Below are 13,715 nucleotides of genomic sequence, written 5' to 3'. Positions count from 1 at the left end.
ACACAACCAGGCTTATATTTATTATGCCACAAATTAATCCCGCATAACAAACACCTCCCCTCTCCCGTCCATATAACCCGCCAATACAACTCAAACACCTGCACAACACACTCAATCCCACAGCCCAAAGTACCGTTCACCTCCCCAAAGTTCATACAGCACATATATTTCCCCAAAGTTACGTACGTGACATGCACATAGCAGCACGCACGTACGGGCAAGCGATCAAATGTTTGGAAGCCGCAGCTGCATGTGTACTCACGGTACCGTGTCTGCGCATCGAACTCAAAGTCCTTCTGGTAAGAGTCTCTGTTGTCCCAGTTCTCCACAGGCCAATGGTAAAGCTTGACTGTCATTTTTCGGGAATGTAAACAATGAAACACCGGCTGTGTTTGTGTTGCTGCAGCCGCCCGAAATACACCGCTTCCCACTTTCTTCTTTGCTGTCTCAATTGTTCATTGAACAAATTGCAAAAGATTCACCAACACAGATGTCCAGAATACTGTGGAATTTTGTGATGAAAACAGACGACTTAATAGCTGGCCACCATGCTGTCCCAAAATGTCCTCGACAATCCGTGACGTTACGTGCTGGCGTCATCATACCGAGACGTTTTCAGCAGGATATTTTGCGCGAAATTTAAAATTGCACTTTAGTAAGCTAACCCGGCCGTATTGGCATGTGTTGCAATGTTAAGATTTCATCATTGATGTATAAACTATCAGACTGCGTGGTCGGTAGTAGTGGGTTTCAGTAGGCCTTTATTGAAAATGAGTAAAACTAACTGTTAAAGGTTAGTACTATTAGTGGACCAGCAGCACACACAATCCTGTGTGCTTCACGGACTGTATCCCTTGCAGACTGTATTGATATATATTGTAGGAACCAGAATATTAATAACAGAAGGAAACAACCCTTTTGTGTGAATGAGTGAGAATGAGTGTGAATGAGTGTGAGGGAGGGCTAGGGAGGGTTTTTGGGTTGGTGCACTAACTGTAAGTGTATCTTGTGTTTTTTTATGTTGATTTAATAATAAAAAAATTAAAAAAAATTAATAAAGAAGACATGTCTGAGCATCATGCCTCGCCAAGGCAGGTGGGGGCGCCGCTCGAACACGATCACTCATGCAGCAGAAGCGTCACAGGGACAAATTTGACTGCGGCAAACTCTGCACCTTCTCATCTCATTTGCATAATCTCCTCTCTGGCTAAGCGGCCGCCTCCTCTTCATCTTCACCATCCACATACAGAAATATTCAGCAACTGAAAGTAAATGCTACATCACACACAAACTTCATGACAGTACCTTAGGCTCTATTGTTTGTGCTTGTTGGTCTTCTTTTGACAGGGAGTTGGGAAAAAAACAAAAACAAACTCAAAGGATCCACATGCCTGCAGCAGAGGCATAGCAACTAACGACACAACATAGCCTCAGCATGACTCTAATGGCGAAGCACTGTGCAAAGAGAGAGGTCACTAAAGAAAAAAGGTTGGTGCGATCGTAGAAGAAAGAGGAACTCGAAAAGGAAAAGCTGCTTCCAGCTAAAACACTCCTCGGCTTAATTGGCGATACAATGCGCTCCTTGTTCTTGACAAAATACATACCAACACTTTCTCTTACCAGATGAGTTCAGTGTAAAGCTTTAAGAGTGACATAAATCGCTGTCTTTTGTGTGAGTACACTGACCCTGCTGAGCCACTTGCCTGTGTCAGTCACTCTCTGACAAATGTCCGCTCATTCTAAGCATATTTCGATCTCTTAGAAAAACACAAGTGTTTTGTAACTAGACTGGTTGCACGAGTGTCTGTTTGCTAAGGGATCCTTTTTCAGCAAGCCACTGTCCTCTCATTCAAGATAGCAGACACAGTAGACTTGAGACCACAACAAATACCCTAAGTAGTCCTTTTAATCCTGTGTGTTCTTGTCAATGCAAGACACAATAAATAACATGGAACACAGACAATAAATTCCCTTTGCACAGGCCCAAATATAAAGGCTGCATCCTGCACACTCGTGAGACCCACAAAACATGTTTGGGTGACTCTCATTCATCATAATTAGTCTTGTCAAATGATCTTTTTAAACCACATTAATCATATTTATGAATTTGGATGACAATCCAGGAGAGCGCAAAAAGCCACTGCCTGACCAGGGCTCAGAAAATCTGCAGAGACACCTCCCACCCCCACCAAGGACTGTTTTCACTGCTGGACTCTAGAAAGAGGTTCTGCAGCCTCCGTAGCAGAACCTCCAGGTTCTGTAACAGCTTCTTCCTTCAGGCCATAAGACTCTTGAACGCATCATAGTAATCCCCTCAATTTCTCCCCAAAAATCGGATTAACTCGCTGGAATATAAAGACAATATAACATACATCCATAAACGTGGATGCATATGCAAAAGTGCAATATATTTATCTGTACAGTAATCTATTTATTTATATCTGCACCTTATTGCTCTTTTATCCTGCACTACAACGAGCTAATGCAACGAAATTGCATTCTTATCTGTAATGTAAAGTTCAAATTTGAATGACAATAAAAGGAAGTCTCAGTCTAAGTCTAAGTTAAATGTACCACATTTATGTATATTAGGTTACTAAGTCACATTGATCATATTACGCCTATACTGGCTCATCTGCAATGACTTCCTGTGCACTTAAGTTGTGACTTTAAGGTTTTACTACTCACGTATAAAATACTAAAGGGTCAAGCTCCATCCTATCTTACTGATTGTAAATCTGCGATCAAAGAACTCCGGCTTATTAGTGATTCCCAGAGCCCAAAAAGAGTCTGCGAGCTATAGAGCGTTTTCTATTTGGGCTCCAGTACTGTGGAATGCCCTCCTGGTAACAGATAGAGATGCTACCTCAGTAGAGGCATTTAAGTCCCTTCTTAAAACTAACTTATACACCCCAGCCTTTACATAGGCCCCTTTTTAGACCAGTTGATCTGCCGTCTCTCGTTTCTGCTCTGCCCCACTCTACTGTGTGGAGAGGTTACCAGCTTCCACAGAGGATTCGCTAGCTGTTCCAAGTTGGGACCCGGGATGAACCACTGCTCTAAAATAAATCAGTTGGTGACGTCTCTGTGCCCCAACGTGTCTACATGCAAGAGGATCCCCTGCTGGCCCCACTATGGACTGGACTCTCACATTATTAACTGTATCCACTTGGCATTGCACCGGTCACCCAAGGGGGTGGGGGTACCCCCACCCAAGGTTTCTCCTTGTCCCCTTTGGGTTGAGTTTTTTCTTGCCCTGATGTGGGATCTGAGCCGAGGATGTCATTGTGGCTTGTTCAGCCCTTTGAAACATTTGTGATTAAGGGCTGTACATGTAAACTTTGATTGATTGATCGAGGTTAGATTAGGTTACTTGAAAGTGCGTTCAGTTTCCAAAGAGAATTATCTTAAATCCAAGCAGGGTTTATTTGCCAGTGAACAAACACAACAGTCAGAGTCTCCTCACTAATCTTTGCACTAGCGTACAAGCATTGACCTGATCACTGACTGTATACCATCCATCCATCCATTTCCTACCGCTTGTCCCTTTTGGGGTCGCGGGGGGTTCTGGAGTCTATCTCAGCTGCATTCGGGCGGAAGGTGGGGTATACCCTGGACAAGTCGCCACCTCTACACAGCAGTCCTCCTCAAATAGTGGGGTTGCGATGCCAGGGTGCTTTATCAGTATCATGCAGTATCAAGCTTCAAACCCTGCTTCAGAAAACTGTGCACTAAGAAATGTGCTCATTGTATCCATTGATCCTGATTTGCTCACTTTGAGATTTAAAAAAATAAATACAAAAATCAGCAAAAATTGTTTTATTTTTGTTTTGAAGGTTAAGGGGATTTATACATTGTGCTCCTGAGTTAATACTGCTGATCAACTTAAATGTATCATTATTTATTGAGTTTACTTATTTTTATTTTTCCACTAAGAAATGGTTCAAGCCTGTCAACATTTTTTTTTATAGTTTAGGGATACCATTTTTCAAATTTCAGGCAAATTGATGCACTTTAAATCTTTTTCTATAAGATTTAAAGTCCAGGTGGCCCTGGACAAGTCGCCACCTCATCGCAGGGCCAACACAGATAGACAGACAACATTCACACTCACATTCATTCGCAGATTTAGTGTTGCCAGTCAACCTATCCCCAGCTGCATGTCTTTGGAGGTGGGAGGAAGCCAGAGTACCCGGAGGGAAACCGCAAAGTCACGGGAAAACATGGAGACTACACACAGAAAGACCCCACGCCCGGTGATCGAACCCACGACCTTCTTATTGTGAGGCACACACAATAACCCCTGGTACCCAGTTCTACCTTGATTTTAGAATCAATATTAGAATATAACAATTTGGTATCTTTGGTATCGATATTTCAGTATCGATCTGCACATTACTGCAGAGAATGAGGGTGGGGGCGCAAGATGTTTTCTTCTTCCTGGGGGGGTGCCTAACAGAAAGTAATTAAAAAGCGCTGTAGTATAGCAACCCTCATGTCTTTAAGGTAACCATCCATGTTTGAGGTTAAGGAGCATGTGCAGTCAAAATAAATTAAGTGATTAATCTGCGTATGTACACAAATATTGTGATTACTTTTTGTGATTAATCACATTCGTTAACTTGCTATTTTTGACCACCCTAATCCATCCACCCATTCATAATAACAGTTGATCTTTACGTATGTTGCTCAATACACGGCACATTAATTTAAAAAACTCATTATGACGTTCGCTTGTTTTTAACAACATCACTAATTATTACTCACTGTAGACTTTATAAGAGCCAACAAACATAATACAACACCACTTACTGTACAATGTCTGCTGTCATTAGGATGACGACTGCTAGGATATTCATATATTCCCATTTAGATGACAAATGACTCATAATCCTCGCGATGAAAACGTCTTTTCTTGTTGTTATCGCCATTCCAGGGTCTAAATTAGCTGTCGAAATGTACTGACTTGTCGGAATACATCTTCATCCTTCTACTATCCAGGTGAGAAGCATTATTTATGATCTCGAATGAAGCTTGACGAGCAAGGAAATGAAGAAGCAGCTGATCAATCGATGATGTCAACAATGGCACATACAGTAAGCTTGTGATTACAGCGCCGCTATAAATAGTTTGTCTGCGTTAGAGCTTATAATAACAATATCACTAATACTTGGGTAATATTAGTCACTAAATGTAAATGGAGTATTGTTAGCACTTTTTGGATGTTTTTTTTTTATTGGGTTTAATGTGTGGAATAGAGGACCTCCCATTATGAGCATACTTTTATTTACGAGTCAGAATGCATTAAAAAAAAGGACTTTTGTCGTTATGTCTTTCATAATGATTGTGAACGATAGACAAAATAAAAAAAATTAAAAAGTGCTGCAGCTCCCCTTTAAGTCACAAATGCACTGTAAAAGACAACAGAAGGGTAGCGTGGTTTTTTTGACCACCCTAATCCATCCACCCATTCATAATAACATTTGATATTTACCTATTTTGCTCATTTTAAGCATACGCGGCACGTTAATTAAAAAAACGAATTACGACGTTCGCTTGTTTTTAACAACATCACTGATTATAACTCACTGCAGACTTTATAAGAGCCAACAAACATAATACAACACCACTTACTGTACAATGTCTGCTGTCATTAGAATGGCCACTTCTAGGATATTCATATATTCCCATTTAGATAACAAATGACTCATAATCCTCGCGATGAAAACGTCGTTTCGTGTCGTTATCGCCATTCCAGGTCTAAATTGGCTGTCAAAATGTACTGACTTGTCGGAATACATCTTCATCCTTCTACTATCCAGGTGAGAAGCATTATTTATGATCTCGAATGAAGCTTGACGAGCAAGGAAATGAAGAAGCAGCTGATCAATCGATGATGTCAACATTGGCACATAAGCTTGTGATTACAGCGCCGCTATAAATAGTTTGTCTGCGTTAGAGCTTGTAATAACAGTATCACTAATACTTGGGTAATATTAATCACTAAAAGGAAATGGAGTATTGTTAGCACTTTTTGGATGTTTTTTTTTTTTATTGGGTTTAATGTGTGGAATAGAGGACCGCCCATAATGAGCGTACTTTTATTTACGAGTCAGAATGCATTTAAAAAAAAGGACTTCCGTCGTTATGTCTTTCATAATGATTGTGAACGATAAACAAAATAAAAATATTAAAAAAGTGCAGCTCCCCTTTAAGTCACAAATGCACTGCAAAAGACAACAGAAGGGTAGGTTGGTTTTTTTGACCACCCTAATCCATCCACCCATTCATAATAACATTTGATATTAACGTATTTTGCTCATTTTAAGCATACGCGGCACATTAATTAAGAAAAATAATTACGACGTTCGCTTGTGTTTAACAACATCACTGATAATTACTCACTGCAGACTTTATAACTAAGAACAATTCCCCTTGTTGGAACAATGTCACTTGTGGATCATTAAAGTTTGTCTAAGTCTAAGTCTAAGTCTAATAAGATCCCAACAAACATAATACAACACCACTTACTGTACAATGTCTGCTGTCATTAGAATGTCAACTTCTAGGATATTCATATATTCCCATTTAGATAAAGAATGACTCATAATACTCGCGAACAAAAGGGGGGTGGAACCAAACGTCGTTTCGTGTCGTTATCGCCATTCCAGGGTCTAAATTGGCTGTCAAAATATACCAACTTGTCGGAATACATCTTTATCCTTCTACTTTCCAGGTGAGAGGCATTATTTATGATCTCGAATAAAGCTTGACAAGCAAGGAAATGAGGTTCCACTAGCGACGCTGAGATTATTATTCATTCGTTCGTTACGTCTCGTCTCGATTACTGTAACGTATTATTTTCGGGTCTCCCTATGTCTAGCATTAAAAGATTACAGTTGGTACAAAATGCGGCTGCTAGACTTTTGACAAGAACAAGAAATTTTTAATCATATTACGCCTATACTGGCTCACCTGCACTGGCTTCCTGTGCACTTAAGATGCGACTTTAAGGTTTTACTACTTACGTATAAAATACTACACGGTCTAGCTCCATCCTATCTTGCCGATTGTATTGTACCATATGTCCCGGCAAGAAACCTGCGTTCAAAGAACTCCGGCTTATTAGTGATTCCCAGAGCCCAAAAAAAGTCTGCGGACTATAGAGCATTTTCTATTTGAGCTCCAGTACTATGGAATGCCCTCCCGGTAACAGTTAGAGATGCTACCTCAGTAGAAGCATTTAAGTCCCATCTTAAAACTCATTTGTATACTCTAGCCTTTAAATAGACCCCCCTTTTTAGACCAGTTGATCTGCCGTTTCTTTTCTTTTCTCCTCTGCCTCCTCGCCGGGTTACTCCGGTTCCGGTGACCATGGATGAAGTGCTGGCTGTCCAGAGTTGGGACCCGGGGTGGACCGCTCGCCTGTGCATCGGTTGGGGACATCTCTGCGCTGCTGACCCGTCTCCGGGTCTCTTGCTGGTCTCCTGCTGGCCCCACTATGGACTGGACTCTCACTACTATGTTAGATCCACTAAGGACTGTTCTTTCACAATATTATGTCACTCGACATCCATTGCTTTCGGTCTCCCCTAGAGAGGGGGAGTTACCCACATATGCGGTCCTCTCCAAGGTTTCTCATAGTCATTCACATCGACGTCCCTTATGTGGGCTCTGTACCGAGGATGTCGTTGGGGCTTGTGCAGCCCTTTGAGACTTTTGTGATTTAGGGCTATATAATAAAGATTGATTGATTGATTGATGTCAACATTGGCAGTGGTTCACTTGTGATTACAGTGCCGCTATAAATAGTTTGTCTGCGTTAGAGCTTATAATAACAATATCACTAATACTTGGGTAATATTAGTCACTAAATGTAAATGAGGTATTGTTAGCGCTTTTTGGATGTTTTTTTTATTGGGTTTTTATGTTTGGAATAGAGGACCTCCCATTATGAGCATACTTTTATTTACGTTTATTTACGAGTTAGAATGCATTAAAAAAAAGGACATCCGTCGTTATGTTATCATGATTGTGAACGATAGGCAAAATCCCCCCCCAAAAAGTGCAGCTCCCCTTTAAGTTACAAATGCGCTGCAAAAGACAACAAAAGGGTAGTTTGTTGTGTGGAATGTTTTTCAAGTGCCATGGAGACACCAGAAACATCCTGTCATCACTGAGGGAGCTAACACAGCTGATGCAGACACACATCCACCATGGCGACACCCTGGAGACCCCCCCGCCCCCATGGAGGCCTCCCACCACAGTCCACCAAGCTGAATGATAACATGTTAACAGCAAATGCACTCTCATTGAGGTGAGACATTTTTGTGTATCTGCTTGCGTCAAGGAGTGAGTGTGCATTATGATAAGGACGCATCAACCCCGCCCGAGCCCAGCTGCCTCAGAAATAAACATGCGATGCATGTCAGTATTAAAATAACATACAACGCCCATTAAATGCTTCGGAACTCGCAGTCCTTCGCTACGTTTGCCGGGACATAATTTAGATGAATGCGTTGCCCGCTGATTATTCCCAGGGAAAGGACACGCTTCAGGCTCTGGGTCTGAGCAGGGATGAGTGAGCCAATTAATCATTCGGTTTGTCGGAAGAATACAATAAGCTGCTTTCCGGCTCCGCCATTAACATGAGCGGTGTTGCACAGTGGTCTACGGTTGTCTAATACCGGCCAAATAGAATGCAAAACTACAAGGTAAAATCATTTACAACAATGATCCACTGTTGTGAACCCCCTACCAGTCCAAACAACCACTTTTCTTTCTGCTCAGCTGGTGCTGCAGCAGACATAATGACATCACCCTCTCAGTGGTGGACTGCAGTGTTTGGAAGCTCAGTTTTCTGCGATGAACATGGAGACATGACTGAGATCAACACATCCTTAAATCTGAAGAATCAGCATGCTTACAATAGCATTGAGAAAATGCACATGTCATTCAGCAGAAATAAAATGATGGTAACACTTTAGTATGGGGAACACATATTCACCATTAATTAGTTGCTTATTAATATGAAAATTAGTGACATATTGGCTCTTAATTAGTCATTATTAAGTACTTATTAATGCCTTATTCTGCATGGCCTTATTATACAACCAGTAAGCCATTAACTAAAAGTGCTCCCTCAATAACCTCAGAATTATTGGTTATTAGTAACCCTAACCCTTACCCTTACCCTAACCCTAACCCTTATATCTTCCCCTAGTGTCCAAATAACTCTAAATTAAGTCTTTGTTACTTTAATACGCAACTAATTAATGGTGAATATGTTCCCCATACAAAAGTGTTACCAAAATTATTTATATTAACCAGTCTAGTTGTGTTTTATAAGCCTGATTAGTTGTAAATATGTTGCCATGATCAGCAGACAAAATCACCTCAAACAGTGGTAATGAGAAACTGCCATACCACATTTTTTTAATTATATGCCTAAACATTTAAAGCTAGACTCTGGAAGATGAGGTCTTTAAGGCCAGAGTCAGGAAAGTGTTTTCAGAGCAGGGGACAATTGCTGCACACCAAAGCAATCAACCCCAGCGAGTCTATTTTAAATGCAATGAGCTGTTCTAAAACCTATGACTGTTATATGACTTGCTAGATTCATCTTGGAGATTGTTGGTTTAGGCCACGTCTCCTTCCTAACGGTTTGCACACGCTGGCTTCTGTCGGGGGAAATGAAGCCAGGAATTAAACCAGGACTTTGTTACAAATGCAACCAAAAGCCAAGTCCTGTAGCTCTTCCACAGACTGTCAAGTGGGAAAAGAATACTGCCAAATAGCGCCACAACTAGCAATTCAAGTAGAAAAGTAATGCACACATGTTAAAGTGCAATTTTAATGCTGATGATAAGCATTTATTAGGATAAAAGAATGAAGATTATGGCAAGTAGAAAAAATATTTTTTAATTCAACTTTTCCCCCTAAAACACACAGAGGTTACTCAATGCGAGGATTGCTCGATTAATCGAACAAACTAATCAATTGATTATTAAAACAATTGTTAGCTGCCAAACAAACAGGATTTGATGCTGTTTAGCAAAAAATAACCAACCTATTTTAAAACAGATAAAACAGCAGGAATTTATCGGCTCATGCAGTGGTTTTCCAACTTTTTTCACCAAGTACCACTTCAGAAAACACTTACAAGTACAATCATAATGACCACCATAAAATACAGTAGCGTAGTAGGTCTAAATATTCATTAAAAACAAGGGAAATGTTCTATTTAACAGGTATATTTAATATTTTATGCCACGGTAACATTACACACAGTTTGAACGGTAACACTGTGTGTTCTGATTCTTTGGCATACCACTAGATGGAGAATCACTGGCCTAATGTCAGACATATTTAAAGGGGTTGTATTATTTTCTACATCTAAAACACTCCTTATGGTCTACATAGCGTGTTATGTTGGTTCTTTGGTCCAAATTTTGCATAGATGATGTTTTACCGATTATCTTCAAGTCGCTTTACGGCTGTCCTATTGGAATGTGCCGTTTTGTTGGCAGTTTTAATTGGGAGCCGTAGCCCTTCTACAAGCCAATTTGATTTCAAATGTTCAGGACTTATGGGGATCCTGCAGGAACCAGCAGGTACGAAAAGTCGGTTTTGCATAATAGGACCTCTTAAATTTAAAGTACAAATGTATAAATACCACCACCTCTCTATAATGTCCCCAATTTTGCCTGATAAATGACGTCCAAATGTACTCCTAGGAGTGTGATCACAGGCATTCTATACCATTTACAGGAACACTGAGCAGCGGAATTGGAAATTCCTGCAGAGTATACTTAAACAGCTGTTTCATCATCCTTTTCTGCTGACTTGCAATTGCTCAACAAATTGATTTTCTTTCTTAGGCCTTTCCCCTTTAGCCACCATCTCTGCAGTTGTCTCCCACAGGGTGAGGAGGCAGCGGGCTGGTGCCGGATACAGAAACGGAGTAAGTGTTGACTCAGTCAGATGAAGACCCGTGGGACCTTTTCGGCATTGGGCACATTTACGGAAATTGAGAGAAGCCGTTACGACGCTAAACTCAACATGCTGTCTGTATGTAAAACCTGTTCTTCATAGACGTCAAAGCATCTTCTTCAGCCCTACTTTTTACTTTCGCACACTCCAAGTCTCCCTTTAATCCTTTCTCATTGGTCAGCTCATTATATTAGGCCGTGCTGCAGCCGCTGTGCTCATGTATGAGATTGTCATGGGTCTTGACATCGATAGGGAGGGATGTCAAAAAAGGGTTGAAGCCAAAGTGTTCAAAGGAGATATGGTGAACACCTTGTGCACAGTAGTTACAATTAAGTGCATACTAAGTCCTTATCTAGAATGACCAGATGACACGATCCATTAGATAAGACTGAGGACTCAAGCTTTGAGCTTCATTGTGTACAAAAACAAAATAGTTGAGTAATGCTCACACCAGCTAGGTAAATTACTTTAAAGCTCTTTATTGCAAGATAAATCATGGGTGAAAAATTGCTTTATTAATACTGGACTGAAATACAGAGGATTTAGCATGATGAATATGCTCTACTTCAGGATAATACTGAAAAATGTTTTTAGTCCGTCATTTTTTTCTTTAAAAAAAAAAAAAAAATTCTAAAAAAAATACTATTATGACAATTATTATCATATTTTTTCTTTTTTTTAGACCATGTCAAAAAAACATTCCTCTTTGGTAGTCCACCTATTTTTACCTGCTATAAGTGCTTTCAAAATCTTCTGAACAAAATGATATTGAATACAATGAACTGGAGAGACATATAAAAAAAAATTCCAAATTAAATTGACCGCAATTCATAGTTCGACCCAGAAATAATAAATGAAGGAGTTGAAGACTTACCCATGTACTTTTAGTACTTTGAGCTTCATTGTGTACATGAACAAAATCGTTGAGTAATGCACATACCGTATTTTTCAGACTATAAGTCGTAGTTTTTTTCATAGTTTGGCCGGGGGTGCGACTTATACTCAGGAGCGACTTATGTGTGAAATTATTAACACATTATCGTAAAATATCAAATAATATTATTTAGCTTATTCACGTAAGAGACTAGACGTATAAGATTTCATGGGATTTAGCGATCAGGAGTGAGATTGTTTGGTAAACGTATAGCATGTTCTATATGTTATAGTTATTTGAATGACTCTTACCATAATATGTTACGTTAACATACCAGGCACGTTCTCAGTTGGTTATTTATGCCTCATATAACGTACACTTATTCAGCCTGTTGTTCACTATTCTTTATTTATTTTAAATTGCCTTTCAAATGTCTATTCTTGCTGTTGGGTTTTATCAAATAAATTTCCCCCAAAAATGCGACTTATATATGTTTTTTTCCTTCTTTATTATGCATTTTCGGCAGGTGCGATTTATACTCTGGTGCGACTTATACTCTGAAAAATACGGTACCAGCTAAGTAAATTGCTTTAAAGCTCTTTATTGCAAGATAAATCATGGGTGAAAATTAGCTTTTGCTTAATACTGTACTGAAAAGTGTTTTTAGTCCGTAATTTTTTTCTTAAAAAAAAAACAAAAAAAACAACAACAAAAAAAACTATTATTATTACAATTATTATCATATTTTAAAAACATTTTTAGTCCATGTAAAAAAAAAACATTCCTCTTTGGTAGTCTACCTATTTTTACCTGGTATATGTGCTTTCAAAATATTCTGAACAAAATTATATTGAATACATCAGCCCTTTGAGACACTTGTGATTTAGGGCTATATAAATAAACATTGATTGATTGATCTGGATTATAACGCACGCATTCAAAGTGTGTGCTTCATGTGTGTGCTGGTGTGTGCATTACTCAACGATTTTGTTTATGTACACAATGAAGTTCAAAGCTTGAGTCGTCAGTATTATCTAATGGATCGTGTCATCTGGTCATTCTAGATAAGGACTTAGTATGCACTTAATTGTAACTACTGTGCATTCCCCGTCTTTAAATGAAGGAGTTGAAGACTTACCCCTGTACTTTTAAAGACTTGCATGTAAACAAGGCTCAGTGTGTGTAGCTCTGTTGGATCTCTGGATTATAACGCACGCATTCAAAGTCTTCACTAATGTTACTCTGAATGGAATTAATTCATCAACCAACTGAGGAGTTTTGACCTCCAGTTTACTTACCACAGCTAATCCTGGTTGACATCATACAATTGGAACACCAAACTTTGGGAGTCAAGTGAAGTCAAAAACAAGATTAAGAGAAAAAACAGACACACTTTGACTAATCTTCGACGCACACATACACCAAATTTGCATAGATAATCCAGAGCAATCTTGCTCCTTCCTATATTGCAAATGTATTTAATTCCAGATGAACATAGATAAAATATGGCCATTATCTTTTGTATGACCTTTCCACCAAAAAAAAAAAAAAAAAACATGAAAAAGTGGAAGTTTAAACTCTTGCAGATACATTGTTTGCATCCTGGCATAGTTTGTTTTCCTTATGTAGGTTTAGAATGAGGATGACCCCAGTAGTAGGACAGCCTCAAAAAGGTCAACATTTGAATGCATGAAAGGTAATTTTAAAAGATGAAAGCAAATATCAGAATTTCGGTAGCCATCGAAAAACACGACACATATCTAAGACCTTGCCAAAGGTAGACGGACCTAAGAAAAGTGAAGAAAAGTAAAAGAGCAGTACTCACTCCGCAAGTGACGATCTTGACTGG

General features: G+C 39.4%; 2 protein-coding genes across 7 annotated transcripts in view; one reads left to right on the top strand and one right to left on the bottom strand.

Moving 5' to 3' along the window:
- The window catches only part of ank1a (ankyrin 1, erythrocytic a), a 255,027-nt gene that overhangs the window by 115,042 nt on the left and 126,270 nt on the right, over positions 1-13,715 (bottom strand). The gene's annotated exons all lie outside the window — the stretch shown is intronic.
- dguok (deoxyguanosine kinase) overlaps positions 1-13,715 on the top strand; it is a 251,905-nt gene that overhangs the window by 164,168 nt on the left and 74,022 nt on the right. The gene's annotated exons all lie outside the window — the stretch shown is intronic.

This window comes from Nerophis lumbriciformis, linkage group LG12 (genome assembly GCF_033978685.3).
Source record: "Nerophis lumbriciformis linkage group LG12, RoL_Nlum_v2.1, whole genome shotgun sequence".
NCBI lineage: Eukaryota > Metazoa > Chordata > Actinopteri > Syngnathiformes > Syngnathidae > Nerophis > Nerophis lumbriciformis.
The sequence above is the reverse complement of the archived record's forward strand: the minus strand, read 5'-3'. Positions and strand labels throughout refer to the sequence as shown.